The sequence below is a fragment of the Carettochelys insculpta genome, chromosome 5 (genome assembly GCF_033958435.1).
Source record: "Carettochelys insculpta isolate YL-2023 chromosome 5, ASM3395843v1, whole genome shotgun sequence".
NCBI classification, from domain to species: domain Eukaryota; kingdom Metazoa; phylum Chordata; order Testudines; family Carettochelyidae; genus Carettochelys; species Carettochelys insculpta.
The window spans coordinates 103,751,862-103,776,107 of record NC_134141.1 but is presented as its reverse complement, the minus strand read 5'-3'; the positions used below and the strand labels follow the sequence as shown (position 1 = coordinate 103,776,107).

General features: G+C 47.7%; 1 protein-coding gene across 2 annotated transcripts in view; it reads left to right on the top strand.

The window, feature by feature from the left end:
- The first annotated feature begins 2,708 nt into the window (after nucleotides 1-2,708).
- The window catches only part of EGFLAM (EGF like, fibronectin type III and laminin G domains), a 121,552-nt gene continuing 100,014 nt past the window's right edge, over nucleotides 2,709-24,246 (top strand). For both annotated transcript variants that reach the window (XM_074994312.1, XM_074994311.1), the window contains exon 1: nucleotides 2,709-2,739. The gene's annotated coding sequence lies outside the window, so the exon portion shown is untranslated. The remainder of the gene's footprint in view (nucleotides 2,740-24,246) is intronic.

The window sequence follows — 24,246 nt, the reverse complement described above, 5'->3', positions numbered from 1 at the left end:
AAAGAATGAAATTCAAGAAAGATAAATGTGAAGTACATCACTTAAGAAGAAACAATCAGTTTCATTGTGTCCAGTTCTGGGAGCCACATTTCAGGAAAGATGGGGGCTAACTAGAGAAAGTCCAGTGAAAAGCAATACAAATGATTAAAGGTCTAGAAAATGTGACCTATGAGTGAAACTTGAAAAATTTGCACTTGTTTAGTCTGAAGAAGACAAGATGGAGAGAAAGTGAGTTGCCAATGTTCAAGGACATAACAGTTTGTTACAAGAAGGAATGAAACAATATATTCTCCTTAACCTCTGACAGGGCAAGAAGCAGTGGGCTTAAATTGGGAGGCTTAGGTTGGACATTAGGAAAAATTTCCTGACTAGGCAGGTTGTGGAATCTTTATCACTGGAGCTTGTCTAACATGGTCTTAAAAAAGACAAAAAACAAAAACCCTGTCAGGGATGGTATAGAAGATTATACTTAGTTCAACCTTGAGTGTAGGAGACTCCTCCCTGTAGGATTTACCATTCCTCTCTCTAACTGGAACAGGTTCTCACTTCCTACCTTTTCCCTGGGGCACTTCAGACACTCTTGTCCCTGCTGTTGGGCCAAGAGGCTTTGATTCTGCCTCTGCCTTCTCCCCATTGTACTTAAATACATGGACTCCCTGACATCGGAATGCTCAGAATTTCTTGCTTCAGCCTTTCTTCAAGGCCTTCTTTCTTCAGCTACATCTCCCTGTCCTGTCCTCTCCAGAGGTCAAGTCTATCATGGCCCATCTCTCCTCAAATGGAACAAACTCACTCTTCCTGCCTCCCTGTACCACTCAGAGGCTATGTCTATGCTAGCCCCTGCCTTTTGAAAAGGAGATGCTAATGAGACACTTTGTCAGATGCTAATGCAGCACTACCATGAATATGCAGCACTTCATTAGCATAATGCCAGCCACAGGAATTCGAAACTGCCGGTTTCAAAACGCACACCGCCCATGAAGCTGGGGTCCTTTCGAAATCATGGGTTTGTTTTGAAAGGCCCCCCCAGCTACACGGGCGGCATGTATTTTGAAACAGACAGTTTCAAAGTGTGTGTGGCTGTCACTATGCTAATGAGGTCCTGCATATTCAGGGTAGTATCTCATTAGCATATCCCAAAGCGCCACATTACCATACCTCCTCTGAAAGGAGGGGCTAGTGTGACTACAGCCACGAAAGCTCACCTAATAAACTATTTTGCTAGTCTTTAAAGTGCTACTTGACTGCTTTTTGTTTTGAATGTGAAATCAGATTGTGCATTGGGTTCAAGAGTTTAGCCAGATTCAGGAAGAGTTAATAATTTTATATATATAAGAATATCCTGAGTTATAATTAATAACAATTTTGGATGACATATGAAACTTCAAATAACATTTAAAATTCTACCAGAGATTAGGATGAGACTTAATCTGGAGGCAGCGGGTGGGGGAAATTATCCTATGGCTGTCTAACGTGTGTTTTTTTACACCTTCCCCTGAAGGTTCTGGGTCTGGCCGCTGCTGGAGACAGGACACTGGCCTAAATGAGCAAGGGTGTCTGATCCACCTGGGCAGTTCCTAGGTTGCTATGATAGGGTGGTTTGGGCTCCTTTCCCCCATTCTCCTCCTTTCTTCTCAGGGCTCCCGCCTCTTGGTTGCCTGTAATCCCCATGCAAGCTTCTATATTAGTCTAAGTGGCTGGAGTGGACTCAGAATCCATCTGGGGGGGATTAAATCACATTGAGCTTCTTAACTCTGCAAGCGAATGCTCCTTCTGGCTGTGTCCCAGGATGGGGCTGCCACCCCACACAGGTTCGCCCAAAGCCAGCTGGAGAAAGACCGTGGTGCCAAAGAAATGTGTGTGGAGGGGGGAATAGTGCAGCTGGGGCTCCTGCGGCAGGGGAGGCACTAGAACACAGCTCCCGAGTGCAGGGGCTGGGTAAGGTGGAGAGGTGGCTGCGCAGGGACCGGTGGGTTTAGGGCTCTTCTCTAGTGGGGTAGGCAGCGTGCGCAGTGGCCACAGGCCCTACAAAGGAATGGGGCATAAGGGACCTGAAGCCCTGCAGAGCCCAGGGACGGGGGTAGCACTCTTCTACAGGGGGCGTGTGACCCCTTGTGGGGGTAAGGAGAGGATGGGCTGTGTGTGAGGGGGTGTCCCCGGTCCCTTGCGTGAGGAGGGGGAGGGAAAAGGGGAGGGTGGGTGAGTGGGTGCACTGCGAGAGCTACAGGGGGGAGGGCAGGAATGAGCTGCGGGAGCCACGACGGGGGGCGGGGGGCGTTTTCCTGGTCCCTTGCGTGAAGGGAGGAGAGAGCGGGGGGGTGCGGGAGCAGCAGCGGGAGGGTGGGGGCGGGGATGGGCTGCGCGCTCAGGGGAGGTGCCCGGCCCGGGTGCGTTGCGGGGACTGTGATCCCATCCAAGCGCCGGTCGCAGCCTCCCCCCGCCCGCGCGTGTGGCCAGCTCCGCCCGCTCGGCTCCACTTGCTGTCTGGCTGCCGCCCGCTCCGCACGCCGGCTGCTCCCCCCGCCAGCGCCGCCGCTGCCGCCGAGCGGTGCTCGTCCTCCCGGGCCGCTCTGCGGGCGGCTCCCCCCACCCCCGCACGCGCAACTCCCCCCGCAACTTCCCGGCCTGGGCTGGCTGCCATGGACTTACAGCGCCGAGCACGCTGCTGCGTGCTGCTCTTCCTGGCCTCTTGCGTTGGACACGCAGCAGCCTCCCGCAGAAACATCCCCAGAAGGCAAGGTGAGAAACGCCCCGTCGTCATCCTCCTCCTCCTCCCAGGTGCTGGAAGTGGGGGTGGGGGGGGGTGCCAAAGCCCCTGGCTTGAGAAGTGGGTTCCCTTATATACAGGGTTCACAGTTTGCTTCTCTGGTTCTCGGCTTCCCCGCTGGGAAAACTGTTCCAGCACCTCTGTCCCGGCCTGGGGGAATTGGGGGCACTAGGAAGGTTTCAGCGAGGAGAATATGCCGGGGGAAGCCCCCTTTCAAGGCATTTCCCTGTATGCGGAGTTGGGGCGGGGGGGGGCTGCAAACCTGTGCAGTCCCTCCAGCCCAGGCAGGGTACTTAAATCCATAGCACATCTCCCTGATGGTAAAGCTGAGAGCTTCAGAATCCACCGTTTGTTTCATTTCTCTCTGGCCACAAAGAACTGTCTGAGTTGAGACAGCTTCCATGTGATCTCAATTACTAGGCACTGGGGGTGGGGAAGCCTCCAAAGGAGGACTGGTGCTCCGCCTTGTCTTTTTTAACTTCTATTATTTGATCCACATTGTCAAAAGGCTCTTTATTTCCTGTTGTGAAGAAGTCAGAAGGGTATTTTGTCTCCTCCTTTAAATTATTCCTGGGGTTCTTAGCATTTTGGTGCATGTATTTTGTTAATTTGCAGAATCTCTTCCTGTTTGGTCTCTCTGGCTTTCAAAATAAAACCATGGATTTCTTTTAATTGTACGTAATTCCTTTTTTACCAGCAATTTTTAGCTTTTTTAAAAATATGTATTTAACTTGAAGTGTCTGTCTGGTCAAAACACCTCTAAAGCGAGGTGCCTCTGTTAAAAAGGCAATATTAAGTACTGTGATTTTTTTTTTCAATTTTTTGCTTTTGCACCTGAGATGTTAAGTGCTAAAATAAATGTGAAGGACAAGGAAAGCAGTGATAAATATAAAACTGCTCTTAAATGGTGGCATCTGTTCTTCATAAGTCTGTTGTATGGATTTTAAATTGTTTTAAAATATTTATTTGGAATAGCAGATGTCTGTTTTAGGATTAATGATTTGTTTGAATTGTGGAAAAGTTAACCACTTTATTTCAGAGTTTACATTCTGACTCTTAAAGTGCCTTCAGAAATAATGGGGAGACACTAACACATGGAGAATCTGTTAACATAAAAAAGGTTGATCCTGTTTCCACTGAAGTCCATGAGAGGTTGTCCTTCTCATATAACTTTGGGTTTCATTGTTTTATGATGCGTCCATTTGAAAAAAATTAACTTGTGTCTCAGCTCAGTAAAGATGGACCTGCCTTATACTCTGCTTTCTATTATTGTCTTCTCCTTGTCTTGCAGTGGAAAGATATTGTCCTAGCATAGAGTATTTCTCGGGATACACTGTTTCATTTCATTCATTCTGAACATAACACGAGTGCAAGCAAATATAGTATTACCTTATCTCTTATTGTGCAAAAATCTCCAACTCTCCATGATAGGCTAGTAGAACTGGCAAATAGTTCTTTGTGTAAGTTTCAACATGGTAGCCCTTATTCTTAAATTTAAAATGTGCCCTGTTTTGTAAATTGTAGTTGTGACTGAAATACTAGGTGTAATATTTCCTATGTAGCCCCCAACCCACACCATGTACTCTCCAAATCCTTTCAACATACATTTTATCAATATGTATTTTCCCCAGTGCTTTCTTTCCTGATCTTTGCTGATTGGCTAGGGATTGGTGTCTGCAAAGAAGACAAAGGACCTCATACTGACCTAGAGTGATGAGATGTTCTGACTTTGTGGTAACAATTACAATAATGTAGGTTTTTTGTATTATTTATGCTCCTATTACCCCTTCCCCCCATTCAGCTCCATCCTAGTTTTTCATTCTCACTATCTGGTTACCCAGTTCTGATCTCATACACATGAATGCACGTTAGAGGAAACACTGGTGAAATCAGTGGTGTTTCAGGATCAGAATCTACCCCATTTTTTTTCTTTGTAACATGGTATGCTTCTCCTGGTGAATTATTTCAGATTTCAGTTTGAGAACCAAGTCCTGCTGCCACTGAAATAATTGATAAAATTCGAGTGTCCTCCATTCAGAGAGTCTGGCCCATAACTTGTGGGATCATAATGAATACAGGTAACGCTCAAGTGATGCTCCCAGTCAATGGAAGCTTTATGTGGATAGTGACCGCAAGATTGATCAGAGTATTTCAGATAGCAGAGAATTATGCAATGCACTGAGGACTAGCGTGTCAATGAAAGAAAATGGACAGGAGGAGGCAGACAGCTACTTCATCAAAAAGTAATTGTGAAGTTTTTGTGAAGAGTATTTTTGTACCATTTTGGTCCATGACAAGGGGCATGGTAAGTTACAGTAAAGACTCCATTACTTGCTAAGGCCATATGCTACCTTTGATCTGTAGTTGAGCTCCCATTGACGTCAATGAGATTTTTGCATGTGGATCAAGGACAGTTTTGAGGCCTTGTTATTAAAAGTTGGAAGCCTAGATACTAACCAAACATTTATAACCCCAGCAGACAACATAATTTTTAGTTCCCTATTGCATTCAGGAGAAATATAAAATACAAAGGTGAGACACAAGAAATGGTAAAGTCGCTAGGCTAGCCAATTTGCTAATTGTGTTTCACACACTTTATAAAATGATTGAGATTATAGGAGAAACTTGTGGCAGAGACAATGGGTTCCAAAACAATGAGCCTTATTCAGGTCTCTTTAAAATCAGTGTAAATTTTGTAATTGGCTTTGTTCAGATTGGGACTGTGAGTTTAGTGAATCAGATTAATTGAAAAATTGACAAATGCTGTGTATTATCCTTGCCTCTATAAAATGTTAGGAGGATTGGATCTTTAGTCTTTACATGTAGCCACAGTTTTCTTTTTTATTTTTTTCAGCTAATTTCAAATTAATCATATCTTTGTCACTCATTAATTGAAAAATGCCAGTGTAGTTGGAAACGTAATACGAAAATACAACCTTAGCTTAAAATCTTTATTGGACAGATGGCTAGTTTTACTGGCCTCACCTCACCTCTTAGGGACCTATTCCCATGATCCTTGGTTAGCACAATAGCTCTGACTATGCATTGGAGTAATGTAGATGGACACTGGTTGCATTCAAAAAGTTCAATGTGCAGTAACAATGTCGTTTCTAAAGTTTGCATATGTGAATATGAATATATTTGTGAAGATATAATTTAGTAGTGATCTCTTTTTATCCCCCTCAATCTTAGGTAAACATACAAGAGAACAACTGATTTACTTGAAATTTGTTGATATAACATATTCAACTACAGTAGCTTTAATCATGGAAAAAGAAAAACTAATTATAATTTCTCTTTGATAATACACTAATATTATAAGCGCAAAACTTTTTCTAATATTACATAAATACAATTTCATTTTTTCTATTTTAAAGTGATCCTATGCCATGTCAAAAATGACTGGTTTTCGTCCTTTTCCAATATACAGAAAGATGCCACATTTGTGGCATTAATTTTACAAAACCTATGCAGGCATTTGAAAACCCACATTGCTGCCAGGGTTAAAGACAGAAATCTCCTGGGGAGTTTGTCTGCAGTGGTGTGTAATTTACATCCCAACTACTTGCTGCCAAAGACTATTGGAGTTGTAGGATTCCAAGAAGCCTTAGACTGAGTCCATGCTGTGAAATGTCATTTTTCAATCCACTGAGAACAGGTATCGTTCTAGGTAACACGCAGCTCTGCTTGCATCCTGCTGTTAGTCATATGTTGGAAGGTTAAGAATGAAAGGCAACTATCATTTACTCTTACATCAAAAAGTTGTAGGTAAGAAAGAGAGAAGGCAGTGAAAAATTAATTTTTTCTTTGCCCTTTTAATATCAATAGAAAATGGCACTTGTACAAGAATTGTATCTGAGATACAACCAAAAAGGTCACATTGCAAGACAAGTGATAAAACCAGTTCCTCTTCAATAACGAGATCCGCCAGAGAGGTCTTGAGGATCGAAAGAAGAAAGGTAGTCAAACTCCCCTCAATTTGTCAGAGTTTTCATTGAAAGTCTGGTTTACAAAGATCAATTTTGTAATCCCCAGAAAGTGATAGAGAGGAATCTGTTTGTGAAGTTAAAAACAAAATAAACAATAAACATGCTACAACTACAGCTTACTAAATGAAACTTCAGGAATGGAAGTTATTTACTTACAGTCACATTTTAAAATAGGCTAGAATGAAGCTAGAGCCAGTGTGTGACAATGAACTGAATAGGCTGGAGTTCTCAAAGGTCTTACATTTTTATGTTATTTCGAGTGTCTCTCCAAAGACCAGCATAGCTATATCAACATTGCATACATCTCTAAAGCTGTCACTAATGTTTAACATTCAAACTGTTTTCTTGTTTTTGCTTTATGCATGGCCATAGTTTTTTTGCTCTGCTTTCTACTTTTATTCACACTCAGTAGATTGGTTGGTATAGTAACTTAGTCATACCTTACTCTATAGTATAATAGTAGTAATAATGTAGTGGAACTTAATGGTATTCTAATTTCGTGGAGGGGAGAGCATGTCCCTTAGAATGAATTGGCTGTCATTAATGTTTGTGGCATTAACGTACACACTAATATATAGTGTTACTTTTTTGTACACCACAACAGAATATAAAATTAAAAGCCTAGACTTTATAAGGCTGTTGAGTAGAGCTGAACGCAGAAGACAAGGTTCATATTAATTTCTGATGCTTTAGGATCAATAGTTGATTCTGATTACAAATAAATGCAAGTACTGGACTTGAATCTCCTGACCTAACACTAGTGTTCCATCGGTGCATTCCATTAGCTTTAGTGCCAAGAGAAACTGCCCCATAACCTCTATGGATTAGATTTTCAAAAGTTTATCATGCTCACCGTCAGGGCCAGATTCTCAGAAGAAGTCAGCTCCTAGGCAGGCACCAAAATAAGTTGCCATATTTTACAAAGACTTCAGTGTGAAACATCTGAATCCTTTAGCAATATGACCACAAATAGACATTTTTGAAAATCTGGCACTTTTGAAAATGTGGCTCTTTTGTGGTCTAAATAAGATCTGAACTATTTTGAGAATTTGTCTCTTTGTAGAGAACGTTTTGGAAAGGAAGTGGCTTTCTGTTATATTTTTAAAGTGTTTTGTATTCCATTGGACAACATTATAGCTTGAGAAGTCCTGGGCTGGTGGAAACCGTGAGCTACCAGCCCCCATCACCAACACCAGAGGAGCCCAGTGGCTGGCTGACAGACCTGAGCCCCAGCCCAGGTAGACCCCAACCCTCGGCCGTAGCAGCCTCAGGCTGTGAGGTTTTATCCACATGGTTTTTCAGAAGACTCTCTGCTAGACTGAAAAGATTTGGAAGTCTGTCCAAGAGATGCAGAGTGTTTGAAGGCATATCCAGAAAAGAACTGTTGTGGGGAGTGCCTGCATCCCCCTGGAGTATGAAGTTAGCTCAATGTAAATAGAATAATCTGGTTCCCAACAGTGGTCTGAAGAGGAAGGATATGCCGGAGTTAAAGTATTTAACATGGGTCTTGAGACATTTCCTGATGTTGCCAGACTCCCTCCATGACCGGAGGGCAGTCACTTAATTGCTCTGTGCCTCAGTTTCCCACTGGAAAAATTATAACAGTACTTTCTTACTCCACTCTTTGTCTTGCCTCATTAAATTATAAACTGTTTGCAGGACAGTCTGTTTCTAAGTGTGTGTTTCTGCAGTGCCTAGCCTAAGGAGTTAGGGCACTATCATAATACAGACAGCAATAATGCTTGAAGGTCTCCTTATCCTCCAAGCTTTCTCTGAGAGACTCTGTGAAGTGATAGCAGTGACACTGTAGCCTTTCAAGCATAGACAAGTGCTGCGATAATTCTTCCGAGCTTCCCTTAGTATTTATTTCCCAGATCAATCTTGCTTTAGGACTCAGTCTTATAAACAGGTACACCTGTAGGTAACTTTACATGCATGAGCAGCCCCTTTGATTTCAAATAGGTCTATTCAGGTAAATCAAATTGCTCGTATAACTGTTTGCAGGACTGGGGCCCCAAGCAACACTGATTGAGCTTTTTCACATTTCTATCAATGAATAATTGAAATACTAATGTGAGAAGGCCATACATAAATGTACTCATCTGAGCTCCATTAACAATCAAAAGGGTTACTCATGTCACTGAGGTTACTTGCATGAGTAAGTCTTTGTTGGAACGGGCACCTAATTTGGTGTGTATGTAGAAAAAAGTACATTAAGCTGAGGTGGAGTGCTGAAATTTGACCTTTTGATCTCTATACGGTCCGAATTCCGGTGTTGCTTTTTAAAGTCGTTGATAGTCCTATTTACAACAGCTTTATTAAGAAATGAATTAAGATGCGGAGCTTTACCATTTAGGTGGTGGGTGGTAGCATTAGCTGGTATTTTGTTAATCCACAGGCACCATGGCTTTGAGCAAGCTCACGGATGCAGGGGGAAGAAGGGGTGGGGCTGAGCCCCTGCCTCATGTGCTGATGAAAACTGGCTCATGTGCCACTCTTGGCACCTGTGCCGGGGGTTGCTGACCCCTGGTTTAAGCATTAAAGAATATGTGAGTCAACATAATTACGCTGATCTGAAGTAAGTATATAAACATCAGCCAGTGTTGTGTGATCATTTAATGAAAAGTGTGGTCATAAGAGAGGCAGAGCAATGTTTGTTGACCTTAGTTTCAAATTCCCTGGTTTGTTCAGGGAAGAAAATCCATCTGGAAACTTATACCTTTTGAGTAGTTCTGATTCCAGTATGTGAGCACACTGAAGTAAAAGAAAGCACTCAGCTGAAAAAGTGTCCAGGATTAGGCCCACGGAGTATTTTTTTTTCTTTAATTTGTTTTTACCGTGACACACAATGTAAAAGGGAAAAAAATAGTTCATTTGAAAAAAACAAAACAAAACAGCACTACCTGTTCTTGTCTGACTGTCCAAACTAATGAAAAAAGCCCAATACTCTTTCTTGAACTTCACAAATAACATTCACCTCTGAATGTTATAAGCACGAAGGATAAAACAAGCACGGGAAACTTCATTTGCAAATATAACTGCTTCAGGAAGGTATGAGCCACTGAAAATAAGAGATTAGAATGAAAGTGCCATAACAAACAAAATCAGTTAATGATGCACTCATAAAACCACTAAACCTGACATGTATTTTATAGCATTCATACAGTGAGTGTCCCCATCACAGGAAATTCTTATATATGTGAGTAGTATCATTGAATTCAATGTACTACGTCCATGAATAAGGATCACTCGTGAATAAAAGATTGCAGGTCCTACGTCCTGAAGAAAGGGTTATTATTTCTTGTGAGGAATCTGTTACAGCAAGATGTTGATTCAGAGCTCTATATCCAAAAGTATCATAGCTACTTATCAGGACAAAAGAGAAACTTTTCTATTATCTGTGTAGTGTGATATTCAAAAGATACAAGTATAGCAAAGGCTTCTTTCTTTCTAGGAAATCTCTCATGCAAATGTTAATAGAAACTGTCCACTCTAGCTTTCAAATCTAGAGAAGATCAACGATATTAAAAACAGAACCAACTTACTTGTTCAAGCACCCAGTTATTCTCTGCTTCCTGTGACGCTCAGATATTGTGGTGATAAGTGCCTCACAAAACCCTAGAAGAAAGAGACAATTTCTTTGGTTCAAGATGCTGCTTTATAATTGTTTGAGTTTGCTTTACAGTTATTATGACATCATGTAAAACACTGTGCAGGTGATGAGGAAAAGCAACCAAAGGTTTTTCCTGTAGAAAAACAAAAGGGTTGAGCTGCGTCCAATCTGACTAACAATGTCCAAACTCTTAGTGGATATTCAGGCTGGTGTATTAGACCCAGAAAGCTTCTCAGATCTGGAAGAATTCACAGTCCACATTAGCCCTCGTGCCTCACTTGATTTATCAAAGTCATTTAAAATTACTGACACCTGTGAGAATGATCCTTATGCAATCAAATTCACATCTGTGAACATTTAGAACATCACAGTTTGATGTGTCTTTCTAAAATTAGTGGAAATGAACATACTGTGAATGTTCAGTGTGCTGTTTTCAAATACAGAACACAGTTTCTTTTGACGTGACAACAGAATTAGTTCAAGTGTAACCCTTCTGCTAGCACTCAGAGCTGCATTTAACATCTAGGGGTTCCTTTTCAGTGATGCAGCACAAACCCACCTTAGCTGCGTCTACACATGCACGCTACTTCGAAGTAGCGGCGCCAACTTCGAAATAGCGCCCGTCACGGCTACACGTGTTGGGCGCTATTTCGAAGTTAACATCGACGTTAGGCGGCGACACGTCGAAGTCGCTACCCCATGAGGGGATGGGAATAGCGCCCTACTTTGACGTTCAACGTCGAAGTAGGGAACGTGTAGTCGTTGCGCGTCCCGCAACATCGAAAGTGCGGGGTCCTCCATGGTGGCCATCAGCTGAGGGGTTGAGAGACGCTCTCTCCAGACCCTGAGCTCAATGGTGGCCGCCTGGAGCGGCCCCTTAAAGCTCCCCACCCCCTGCCTTCCTGTGCAGGAAGCTGAGAGAGCATGCAGGCAGCAGCAGTAACATGCGGCTAGCCTGCATGCTCTTCTGCAGCCAGAAAAAAAACCCAGCGCTGCGATGGCCCCCCCCCAAAAGGGGAGCCAGGGCTCACAGCCCAGCAGCCAGGCGGGTAAGCGGCAGTGGGGCCCCTCCTGGACAGAGGCCGAGCTTCAGGACTTGCTGGGGCTCTGGAGTGAGGAGGAGGTGCTCCAGGTAATGGGGAGCAAGAGGCGGAACGCGGATGCGTTCGCTCGGCTGGCCAAGGGCCTGGCTGCCCGGGGTCACCCTGCCCACACTCCGGATCATGTACGCAGTAAAGTGAAGGAGCTGCGGCAGGGTTATGCCCAGGCCTGGGATGTGGCCAGCCGATCTGGGGCTGCCCCCGTCACTTGCCCCTTTTACAGGGAGCTCAGGGCCATCCTGGGCCCCCGGCACACCTCCTCCCCTCTGGCCACTCTTGATACCTCGGCCGAGGAGCCCCAGCAGGCCCCGGAGGCGGAGTCCATCCCGGAGGCAAGCCCCGCACCCCGGGGGCCCCCCCAGGAGCCCACCCCTGGGGCACTGGAGGAGGAGGAGAGGGACTCCTCCTCCAGCGACACTGGCCTCCAGATAATGCTGTCGTCCTGGAGCTCCAGCCGGGCGTCCGCCCCCCGGGTGTCCCCCGACCGTGGGAGTGGACCATCAGGTATGTACCCCCCCGGTGCACACCCCTGGGGTTGAGGGGCGGGGGTAAGAGATATGACCAGGGCCCTCCACATGCCCAGATGGCCATGGCCCCAAGGACAGCAGTGGCATGTCCCTCAGAAGAGTGCATCAGCCCCTGCCCCCCCTCCTCCAGCACGATAGTGCCATGCCCCATCCCCGGGCCTGGGGGGAGCGGAACCTCTAGGGTCCCCCGGGGGGAGGGGGTGGGACACCCAGCAGCAGCAGCAGCAGCAGCATGAGCATGTGATGGAGTGGGGGGAGTGCAAATGCGAGACTCAGGCTAGATATGAGAAACAAGCTGAATAGCTCCCAGTGGCTAAGGATGATCCTGGGGCTACAACTGGCAGGTTACACCTCTGCCCTGAGCAAAGAGGAGGGAGGAGCCGAGCTGGGTTTGAATCGGGGGTGGCAGTTAGAGGCTAGGGGAAGGGAGAGCTAGAAGGCTGCCTGCCTGAGGAGGGGGAAAGCTACACCCCAGAGGGGCACCCCTCGGGGTCTTCTCCCCAGGACGGGTTGGAAGGACCATCTCTGACTGCTGTACTGTCGCTTCTGTGAGAAACTGGGCATCTGTTGCCTAATAAACCTCCTGTCATACCTGCTGAGTGAGTGAGAGTCACTCCTGCCAGCGGATGGGCTGCAGTGCAGGGGGACCCCCTGAACCCCATTACAGCAGCATCTCCCGGGGACGGGGATGGGGAACCTGCAGCAGAGGGGTGGGGGGACAAGGGTCACGGCTCGGGGCCCACACTAACGGCTGTCTCCACTCTTCTTCCCCCCCTCCTATGTTCCGCAGGTGCACCATCGGAAGGACCGGAGAGCGCCGGCGAGGCATCAGTGGTCCCGGAAAGCCCTCTGGGGCCATCACTCCAGGCCAGCTCCTTGGCGGAGCACCGACTGTCCCCACGGTGGGGAAGACGGCGGATGCAGCACCACCAGCCGACGGCGACGGACCCCCAGCTGCTGGCCCTGCACCGTCGGCAGCTGGAGGTCGCCGAGCAGTGGCTGCGGGTGGAGGAACGCCGCCTCCAGCTGCAGGAGCAGGCACTGGCCTGGCGCCAGGAGGCATGGGGGGCCTACATGTGGACCCTCAACCGCATCACGGACTCCCTGGCCCCCCAGGCCGCGCCGGCCGCTGCAGCGCCCGCCCTGCCTGCTCTACCTGCTGCTCCACCCACTGTGCTGTCCGCCGTCGCACCTCCACCCGCCACCGAGGGCCATTCCGCCGAGGGGGACCTGGGGCCAGCTGACACTCGCCAGCCGTATATCCCGGTCCGCCTGGCCCCCAGCCAGCCCCGGCCAGGGCTGCGGCCGAGGCGGGGATCCCAGCCGCCCACCCCCAGCGCTGGACTGTAGGGGCGTGGGGCCCAGGACGTGCCCCCCCCCCTTTGTATATATTCCCCCCAGTTTATTGTTCTTTTCTTGTAAATAGTTTGTATTTGTGACCCATTACTATGCTGATCCTTATCCCCCCATGTAAATAGTTCTCCCCTTCCTTGTCTTCCCCTTTCATGTTATCCTGATTTTTATAATGTATATATATTTATCAGTTTGATTTCCCCTGTACATAGTTTGTCTTGTTCAGAATATTTATAATAATAATAATAATAATAATTAATAATAATAATAAGAGTTGTAGTAAAGAAAATGTTTGAGTTGACAAACAACTGTCTGCTTTTATTTTTACAAGAAAAGTAGGGGGGGGTGCTCTGGGGTGCTCTGTGGTGTGGGCGTAGGGGCAGGGAGTATTGTGGAGGATGGGGGGGTGTAGTGGGGGGCCTGCCAGCGTTCACCCCGCGGCCTCATCGAACTGGGCCCGCAGGGCTTCCCGGACCCGCGTCCCTTCGGGGTCCACCTGGCGACTGGGGGCAGCGGGTGGCTGCACATCGGCCCTGCCGGCCTCCACAGCCTAGCCCTGAAAGAAGGCCTCCCCCTTGCTGTCCACGAGGTTGTGTAGGGCGCTGCACGCACCCACAATCTGGGGGATGTTGGTGGGGCCCGCATCAAGGCGGGTGAGGAGACACCTCCAGCGCCCCTTGAGGCGGCCAAATGTGCGCTGCACCACCTGGCGTGCGTGGTTCAGGCGCTGGTTGAAGCGCTCCTGGCTGGCAGACAGATGGCCCGTGTACGGGTGCATGAGCCAGGGCCGGAGGGGGTATGCCGCATCTGCGATGACGCAGAGGGGCATGGTGGTGTCCCCCAGAGGGATCTCCCGCTGGGGGATGTAGGTCCCCGCCTCCAGCCGGCGGCACAGGCCCGAGTTCCGGAATACCTGGGTGTTGTGGGTGCTGCCAGGCCAGCCCACATAAATGTCCAGGAAATGGCCCCGCCTGTCCACCAAGGACTGGAGGACCACTGAGTGGTAGCCCTTCCGGTTTATGTAGCGTCCTCCACTGTGTTCTGGGGCACGGATGGGGATGTGAGTCCCATCCAGAGCCCCGAAGCAATTGGGGAAGCCCAGGGTGGCAAAGCCCTCGATGGCGGCATCCGGGTCCCCCAGCCTCATGAGCCTGTGGAGGAGCAGGGCGTTTATGGTGCGGACAACCTGCAGGGGAAGCACATGGGAGAGCACCAATGAGGGGTGTGCAGGGTGTGTGTGGCCCTCCCTTGCCAGGGCCCCCCTCCCCTCCCCTCCCCGCCACTTCCCTCCCCTGCCAGGGCTGCCTCCCCGCCTCCCCCCGTGGGTCCTCTTACCTCCATGAGGACAGCCCCGACAGTGGCCTTGCTGACGCCAAACTGCTGGCCCACGGATCGGTAGCTGTCTGGAGTGGCCAGTTTCTAGACAGCGATGCCGACTCGTTTCTTGACGCTGAGGGCACGCTGCATGGCAGTGTCCTGGTGCCTCAGTGCGGGGGTGAGCCACTGGCATAGCTCCAGAAATGTCTGCCGGCTCATGCGAAAGTTCTGGAGCCAGCGGTCATCGTCCCACTCTCCGAGCACCAGCTGCTCCCACCAGTCGGTGCTCGTGGGGTAGCTCCACAGCCGGCGGCTTGTGCAGCGGGGGTGCTGCAGGGTTGGGGGTTGAGTCCTCCTCCCCTGCGGGCAGCTCCTCTTCTGTGGCAAGGAGGTGCTCAGCTGCCTCCTGCATGGCATCGAGCAGGGTGAACACTGCTCCTGCAGGGGCGGCTGTGTGGACCTCTGGCTGCTGCTGCTGCTGCTGCTGCTGTGGGTCCATGACTGTGTCGCTCGAGGTGTGCGTGCCTATGGCTCTGCAGACCGCGTGCTGTGCAGGCTGCGTGTGTCTGGGAGGGGCCCTTTAAGGGAGCGGCTAGCTGTTGCCCTGGAAGCACTAGTCAGCCCTGTGACCCTGTCTGCAGCTGTTCCTGGCACCCTTATTTCGATGTGTGCTACTTTGGCGTGTAGACGTTCCCTCGCAGCGCCTATTTCGATGTGGTGCTGCGCAACGTCGACGTTCAACATCAACGTTGCCAGCCCTGGAGGACGTGTAGACGTTATTCATCGAAATAGCCTATTTCGATGTCGCTACATCGAAATAAGCTACTTCAATGTAGCGTTCACGTGTAGACGTAGCTTTTAAGTCCCTGCTCCCTGCAACCTGAAAAAAAGAGTTGTCCCACCACAGGTCATCATAAGCGCTTTAGAGCATTTGAAATAATAAGACTCCTAATGGAGCCTATTTAGGTGTGTCTTTGGACAATGGGAAGGAACAGGTTAAAAAAAATGGGGGACCCTTAGGGACAGTCCATTCCTCTTGGCTAGGATACTTGTCCCCACCCCTCTGACTGTTGCAGGGCTCTGGCATTTGAGGTTTGGGCTTAAATAGGCCCTTTCAACTGTGTATGACCCCCCTCCCCCAATGGGGACCGGTTAAGCTCAGTTCTGCTCCGCTTATTCTGTAATGACACCAACACTGATGATAACATTTCACTATCCCTGCATTCAGTACTGAAGTGATTTGTAATGTAACACTAGCCAAAGCTGATCATTTTGAGCAATGTCACTTTCTCTGCTGAATATCTAGGCAGATTGTGTGTTCTTGTAAATCCAGTTTGCTCCTGAAGTCTCTTCCACTCCCAGCTAATGGTCAGGGCAGAACTCATTCAGAACCCCCCTTACATAAGTATAAAGTTTTAAAACAAAGCTGGTTTTGAGTTAGCTGAGCTCAAAAATCATCTGAAAAAAATCTTTATTATTACAGTTACTGTATTTCAGGTTCCCAAAAAGAGAATATCCCGGGGGGCTCAGGGGAGACAAGACACGGGAGAGCTGGAGTTATGGTCTGTTGGAGGAATATTTGGAGAGTGTGGGAAGGATGTTTGTATATTGGGAGAAGGTGTCTGGGGAAGGATGGAGGAAGTATCTGTGGTCTCATTTTCAAGGTGAGGAGCAGTGTGACTCTATGTCATGGTGGCTGGGTGGCTGGCTCAAGCCCAGGATCCAGTGCCAGCTCATCTGCCAGTGCCTCTCTGGGGCTGGGAACAGGGGCACGAGTGGACTAGACTGATAAGTAGTAGCTTCAGGGGATGGACCGATTCAAGGACTGGGAGATCATCTTTTGAACTGCAGTGTCTGCTGTGCAGAAATCCTGGACTTTGGCTCTTGTTTGAAAAATCCACCTGGACAGAAAATGAAGGATAAAAAAAGGGAAATGCCCGTGAAAACATGGATGTAAGAACATAAGAATGGCCATACTGGGTCAGACCAAAGGTCCATCCAGCCCAGTATCCCGTCTGCCGACAGTGGCCAATGCCAGGTGCCCCAGAGAAGGAGAACAGAAGACAATGATCAAGTGATTTATCTCCTGCCATCCATCTCCTGCCCTTGTACTGAAGGCTAGGGCACCATACTTTACCCCTGGCTAATAGCCGTTTTTGGACCTAACCTGCAAAAATTTATCGAGCTCTTTTTTAAACCCTAATAGAGTCCTGGCCTTCACAGCCTCCTCCGGCAAGGAGTTCCACAGGTTGACTATGCGCTGTGTGAAGAAAAATTTCCTTTTATTAGTTTTGAACCTACTACCCATCAATTTCATTTGGTGTCCCCTAGTTCTTGTATTATGGGAAAAGGTAAATAATTTTTCTATATTCACTTTCTCCACACCATTCATGATTTTATATACCTCTATCATATCGCCCCTCAATCGCCTCTTTTGCAGACTGAAAAGTCCCAGTCTCTCTAGCCTCTCCCCATATGGGACCCGTTCCAAACCCCTAATCATCTTAGTCGCCCTTTTCTGTACCTTTTCTAATGCCAATATATCTTTTTTGAGGTGAGGAGACCACATCTGCACACAGTACTCAAGATGTGGGCATAACATAGTTTTATATAGGGGAAGTGTGATATCTTTTGTCTTATTATCTATCCCTTTTTTAATAATTCCCAACATCCTATTTGCTGCTGCACACTGCATGGATGTCTTCAGATAACTATCCACTATAACTCCAAGATCCCTTTCCTGATCTGTCGTAGCTAAATTTGACCCCATCATATTGTACGTGTAATTTGGGTTATTTTTTCCAATGTGCATTACCTTACACTTACCCACATTAAATTTCATTTGCCATTTTGCTGCCCAATCTCTCAGTTTGCTGAGATCTTTTTGTAGTTCTTCACAATCCCTTTTGGTTTTGACTGTCCTGAACAACTTGGTGTCATCTGCAAACTTTGCCACCTCACTGCTTACCTCATTTTCTAGATCATTGATGAACAAGTTGAACAGGATCGGTCCCAGGACTGACCCCTGGGGAACACCACTAGTTCCCCCCCATTGTGAAAATTTACCGTTTATTCCAACCCTTTGTTTTCTGTCTTTTAACCAATTCCCGATCCATGAAAGGATCTTTCCTCCTATCCCATGACCACCTAATTTACATAAAAGCCTTTGGTGTGGGACCGTGTCAAAGGCTTTCTGGAAATCTAGGTATATTATGTCCACTGGGTGCCCCTTGTCTGCATGTTTATTAACCCCTTCCAAGAATTCTAATAGATTAGTTAGACACGACTTCCCTCTGCAGAAACCATGCTGACTTTTGCCCAACAATTCGTGCTCTTCTACGTGCCTTGCAATTTTATTCTTTACTATTGTTTCTACTAATTTGCCTGGTACTGATGTTAGACTTATCGGTCTATAATTGCCAGGGTCTCCTCTAGAGCCTTTTTAAAATATTGGCGTTATATTGGCCATCTTCCAGTCATTGGGTACCGAAGCGGATTTAAAGGATAGGTTACAAACCACTGTTAAGAACTCCGCAATTTTACATTTGAGTTCTTTCAGAACCCTTGGGTGAATACCATCTGGTCCTGGAGACTTGTTACTATTCAGCTTATCAATTAACTCCAAAACCTCCTCTAATGTCACTTCAATCTGGGAGGGTTCCTCAGATTTGTCACCTAAAAAGGCTGGCTCAGATTTAGGAACCTCTGTAACATCCTCACCCGTGAAGGCAAGCAAAGAAATCATTTAATCGCTCCACAATGGCACTGTCTTCCTTGATCGCTCCTTTTATATCTTTATTGTCCAAGGGCCCCACTGCTTCTTTAGCGGGCTTCCTGCTTCTAATGTATTTAAAAAACATTTTACTATCATTTTTTGAATTTTTGGCTAGCTGTTCCTCAAAATCTTTTTTGGCTTTTCTTACTATGTTATGACACTTAATTTGGGAGTGTTTATGTTCCTTCCTATTTTCCTCACTAGGATTTGACTTCCACTTTTTAAAAGCTGCCCTTTTCTCTCTCACTGCCTTTTTAACATGGCTGTTAAGCCATGATGGTTCTTTGTTAGGTCTCTTACTGTGTTTTTTTATTTGGGGTATACATTTAAGTTGGGCCTCTAGAATGGTGTCTTTAAACAGTTTCCATGCAGCTTCCAGGGATTTTAGTTTAGTTACTCTACCTTTTGGTTTCTGTTTAACTAGCTTCCTCATTTTAGTGTAATTCCCCTTTTTGAAATTAAATGCCAGAGTGTTTGACCGTTGCGGTGTTCTTCCCAACACAGGAATATTAAAAGTTATTATATTGTGGTCACTATTTCCAAGCGGTCCAGTAACAGTTACCTCTTGGACCAGATCCTGCGTTCCAGTCAGGACTAGATCGAGAATTGACTCTCCCCTTGTGGGTTCCTGTACTTTGAAGTGCCCACACTACTTCAAGGTGCTTTTACTCCCCTTTTGGCTTTGAAGTGCCTGCGGCTACACGGCGTGCTGGCACTTCGAAGTTGCAATGGGGGAGAATTAGCCGAATGAGGTGTTGCATATTCATCGCAGCACTTCATTTGTGATCTCCCTTCAGCTGGATTGCCATTCCCCCTTCAAAGTTTGGAGCAAGTATAGACATAGCTGTAGCGATGCTGCAAGTGCAGCATTTTAAGCATGTGCACACAGATGGACTTCATGTGGCCATATAATAGACAGCTGTCCCACTCTGGCCAGAAGGGGTTAGGGCAGGCAGGAGGGAGCTTTCACACAGCCCTGGCCAATTGGCGGGAGGCTTATAGGGAGCCAATCAGAGGGTAGCTTGCTAGACAGCCCTGTATAAACAAGGTGTCAGCAGAGCAAAGGACAGTTGAGTCCTGATGGGCAAGAGTGCTGGCCTGGCTCCCAGAGAAGGGGAAGCACCTTCAACGGAGCAGTGTTGGGCAGCCTTAGGGAGCTAGAGAGGAAGAGGCTCCAGCCTACTACCTACCAGGATGTAGGTCTCGATACAAGGACCAATAAAGGCTTTGTCTGCGCTGCCCCTTGAGCGTCAAAGCTTCTGTCATTCACAATTGCTTAAAAAATAGCCCCTGAAAGACCAAAGTTTTGCTGTGGCAAGTGGCAGTGTAAATGTCTCGTTGTTGACTGGCTTGCTTTCCTATCCGCAAGGCAAACCCCACTCCTAGAGGCTGGAAGTATTTTGTCAACTAAAGTGTTGCCAAACAGCATTTACACTGTCCAACTTTTAGCAACATGTCTTCTGGCAGTCAGTGGCCTCTGCTAAAATCTCAGTTGCATTTGTGCCAATCCCATCTTCTGCAATCAGTTTATGCAAACTGCAATAGCATCTACCTGTGCCACATTGATAGGGCCCAAAAGGTCGTGCCATGTGTTTGTTAATGAAAGGAAGCAGGTTGGATTCTTTCACTTCTGCTAGACGAACCAAGTATCTCAAATTTCTGGCCCTTGCTTTACTTTCAAATTTCTCCAGTCTCTTCTCAGCATTCCTCTAGACTTCGTTACACATGCAGAAGAAACGTAAGGTCTGAATTTTCAAATGTGACTAGTGAATTTTGGATGCCTCTTTTTTGATGAACCTCAAAGGGGCTCGATTTGGTTTGAGGCCTGAGACAGGTACAAAGGGACAGGTACTCAATGCTTTTTAAAAATCAGGAACCATCAGCCTCTGTCTGGTCAGATACAAAAAATTGAGACAATGACAATCTCTAGTCACTTCTGAAAATTTACATTTCTTACAGCATTTTTTCTGTCAGTGAAAGGTTCGCTGAAGGTCTATCTAGGCCTTCTGGTCCTTTCCATCTGCTGATCTGGAGAGTCCAGCAAGATGGCTCTAGCTTAGCTGTGCTCTCTACGGAGGAGGAGATGATTTGCTTTGTGTCAGTTTTGGTCACGGTGAGTACAAATATGGTTTATGGGACACTGTCCAGTGGGTGAGGCCAAGTCTGTACCCAGGCTGTGTTTGCAGTGGGACTGCTTCACTTATCCACGGAAGCTCACTACCTAATAAATAAATGCGTTAGCCTTTAAGGTGCTACAGAACTGCTTGATATTTTTGTTTTTGTTTTGCTTTGTTTTTTGTGATGCTACAGACTGCCACGGCTAGCCCTCTAAGCTTGTAGTTGTTTTCTCTTTGTCCCCCAGGTTCCCTAGTATATCACAGGCATATGGAGGATAAGAGCACAGGTGGAAGTTTGCAAAAAGGCTTCCGTTGTCTCTAGCTCCAGGTCCACTGAAGTAGTGTTAATGCTGGTGGGAATCACAATGTAAGCAAGGCTTTTGTGGCTGGAATTGTTTTGCATCACTATTTTAATTTGACTGAGTTTATTTTCAGAAACCATGTTAAAAAACCATGGTAAAATCAACTCTAGCTGAGGGAATCGTATCAGTGCTGCAGCTCTCACTGGTCACGGTGGGAATTGTTTACAGAAGTTCTTCCCAGTGTTGCAGTTATTTTGTTGTTTTCATAACTCTACAGATCCTCAGGGGCTATTAACATCATAACAATAATCTAAACAACAATCAGTGAAGTAAATCCATCAACTTCAGTTCATCATTGATTTTCTTTTTATAGTTCTTCCCTATCCTCATTTTCTGTGTGGTTTTGCAGTAGTTCTTTCTCTTTATGCTCCTCTCATTTGTAACTATGCTCCTCAAGACATCAACAAATGTTTTCTTGGGGCCAAGATTAGCGCCTCCACTTTGTGTTTCAGAAATAATTTTGGAATGCACCAAACAATCTGTGCCTACCTTGGGTTGTAGGACCTAGTTCTGGGAGTGAAAAAAAAAAAAAAACCCAAAAAAACCCCAAAAAGAAGTTCTGTTATATTTGTGCAGAATTATTTTTATTTTCTTTGTAGCATGTAAATATAGTTTCAGTAGTTTGTGTCTTATTTAAAATTCTGCTGTGTGTTAGGCTCTGTGTTTTCTGTGGTTTTATTCGGATATTACTTCAGAGGCTATTTTGGGGTGAATAGTTGAATCGTTATTGTGACTGATCTATAGTACGCATGGGGATATTGGATCTCTTTCTTGTTTCTTGACTGACCCTCTGTAACACGTCACGGGCCGCCCAGCCCCTGGGTCTAGGGCAGGCGGCAGTTCACCAGAGTTATATAGTTCGGGGCCCAGCCCTCAGTCCAGGGCGGGGCAGCAGTTCACAAGCTTTCTATAGTTCTGGGCCCAGCCCTCAGTTTGGGGCGGGGCAGCAACACAAGGGAAAACCACCAGCCCAGCCCTCAGTTTGGGGCGGGGCAGCAACACAAGGGAAAACACCAGCCCAGCCCTCAGTTTGGGGCGGGGCAGCAACACAAGGGAAAACACCAGCCCAGCCCTCAGTCCAGGGCGGGGCAGCAGTTCACAAGCTTTCTATAGTTCTGGGCCCAGCCCTCAGTTTGGGGCGGGGCAGCAACACAAGGGAAAACCACCAGCCCAGCCCTCAGTTTGGGGCGGGGCAGCAACACAAGGGAAAACACCAGCCCAGCCCTCAGTTTGGGGCGGGGCAGCAACACAAGGGAAAACACCAGCCCAGCCCTCAGTTTGGGGCGGGGCAGCAACACAAGGAACTATAGACAGGCTCAGCGGGGGCTGGCCCTGTCAGGGAGGGGGGTAGGGGGTCGCAGGCCCTCCCACTCCACTGCGACCCGGCCCGGGGCCCTGAGGGGTCGCTCACATGCAACCCCGGCAGTGGGGATCCAGACCGCAACACACTGCCATTGGTTCGTGAGCGACGTTCCCCGGGCCACTTCCTACCTCACCCTCTGTTGGCGGCAGGTCCCAGTCCATCTGGTCGAGGGGTCCTCCTAAGTCGGTCTCCTCTGGGTCATCCACCTGTGGGGGCCCTGGCCAATCGTCCATGACCACGTCGTTAGGGTAGTCAGGCGGTGGCAACACAGGGGATGCAGGGCGGTCCTGGGTCCGAGTGTTGTAGGGATCCGCCGGGGCTCTGAGGCAGCCTGCTCCCGGGGCCTCTTCCACGGCAGGGGGTCTCCACCGGCAGGAAGGTCCTGGTAGGTCCGGGAAGTCCGGGTAGTCTCCTTGGGGCATACGGATCCGGGGTTGCGTGGAGCCTCTGGGGGCCTGCGCCTCCAGCCTGGCTGGGCGGCTGCCGGCCCTCTCCCTTTGGCCCCGGGGAGCTCGGGCAGGCACGTCCTCCCTGCCCGGAGGCCCAGCCCTGAATGGTGTCCAAGTCCCGCCTTTGGCTCTTCTAGCCCTTGGCCCCGCCCTCTGAGGGGCGGGCCTCTGGCCTCCTGACTCCGGCCCCGCCCACCAGGGCCTTGGCATAGCTTCCCCGGCCTCTGGGTCCGCAGGAGGCCATACTGACCCACTACACCCTCCATCATCTGATCTAATTCTCTTGTATTTTGAGTCATCCATCATTTTGAGGATTGTTTAACATAGATTTTAGATAAAGCACCTTGCTTTGTGACCCGTTTATCCAGAGCGATAGCTCGATCCATTACAATATTTTGCTAAATTAGCCACAGAGCCAATGGGGTCCATGTTTGGGACCCTCCCCCCAGGAAAACAGGGTGCCTCTGCATCCTGACCTACTCTATATGCTTTCTTGGCACTCTTGCAGTGGAATGGGGGACTCCCCCAGATTGGGGGTTGGGTGGGGTCCCAGTTTACTCTGGCCTAGAGCTCCACAAACCCCTAATCCATTTCTGTATGGAAGAGGCAAGTCCTGTTTGGACTTGTTCTCATTAATTAAACTTAGCAGTTAGTCACACATGGATCTCTTCACACCTCTTCCACTCACTTGAAGTGTACTCAACAAGTGTCCTTAGGTTACTTGAGTTCAAAAGTGCCATCGGCTTCCCTGATAGTTAGTCTGCTGCACATGTAGATCCTAGCCAGGAGAGCATGGAAAGCAGACACACAGGCCCAGTTGCATTCTCATGCTTTTGTCCGAAACTGTGTCAGCTATCTCTCAGGTGCAGGCTTCGTGTGGCATGAGAGCCGATTTTCATCGGCACATGAGGCGGGAGTTCTGCCCCACCCCTCCTCCTCCATGTAGCCAGGAGCTTGCTCAACGCCGTGCCGCCCACAGGTTAACAAATGACCAGCTAATGCTACCAATCACCACCTAAACAGTGAAGCTCTGCATCTTTATTTATTTATTTATTCATCAAACTGTTGTAAGTAGGACTATTTGTGACTTTCAAAAGTATCACTGGCACTCGGACTGTACATAGAGGTCAAATGGTCAAATTTTGACATTCGGTCTTGGAAAGGTTGCTGACCCCTTGTTATGTGTACTGCCACTCCTTTCCTCTAAAGGTATCTTCTGCAGGAGACAAAACCACACAAGTTAATTCTGAACAAGTCACCAATCATTTATTCAAGTTTTCTTTCTGTGCTGCCAGGCCGGAGACATCAAAATGGACCGGCTCAGAAGTAAACATGTGCAGGACAGAATAATGGGGAATCCCTACAAATTAGCTCTAACTGGGGGCAGGACTACTCTTAAACAACTGCAGCTGTGTCACTGCAGCACTTCAGAGAAGACACTACTGTGCTAATGGGAGAGCTTCTCACATTGCGGTGGTTAACCCACTTCCGCAAGAGGTGATAGCTGTGATGAT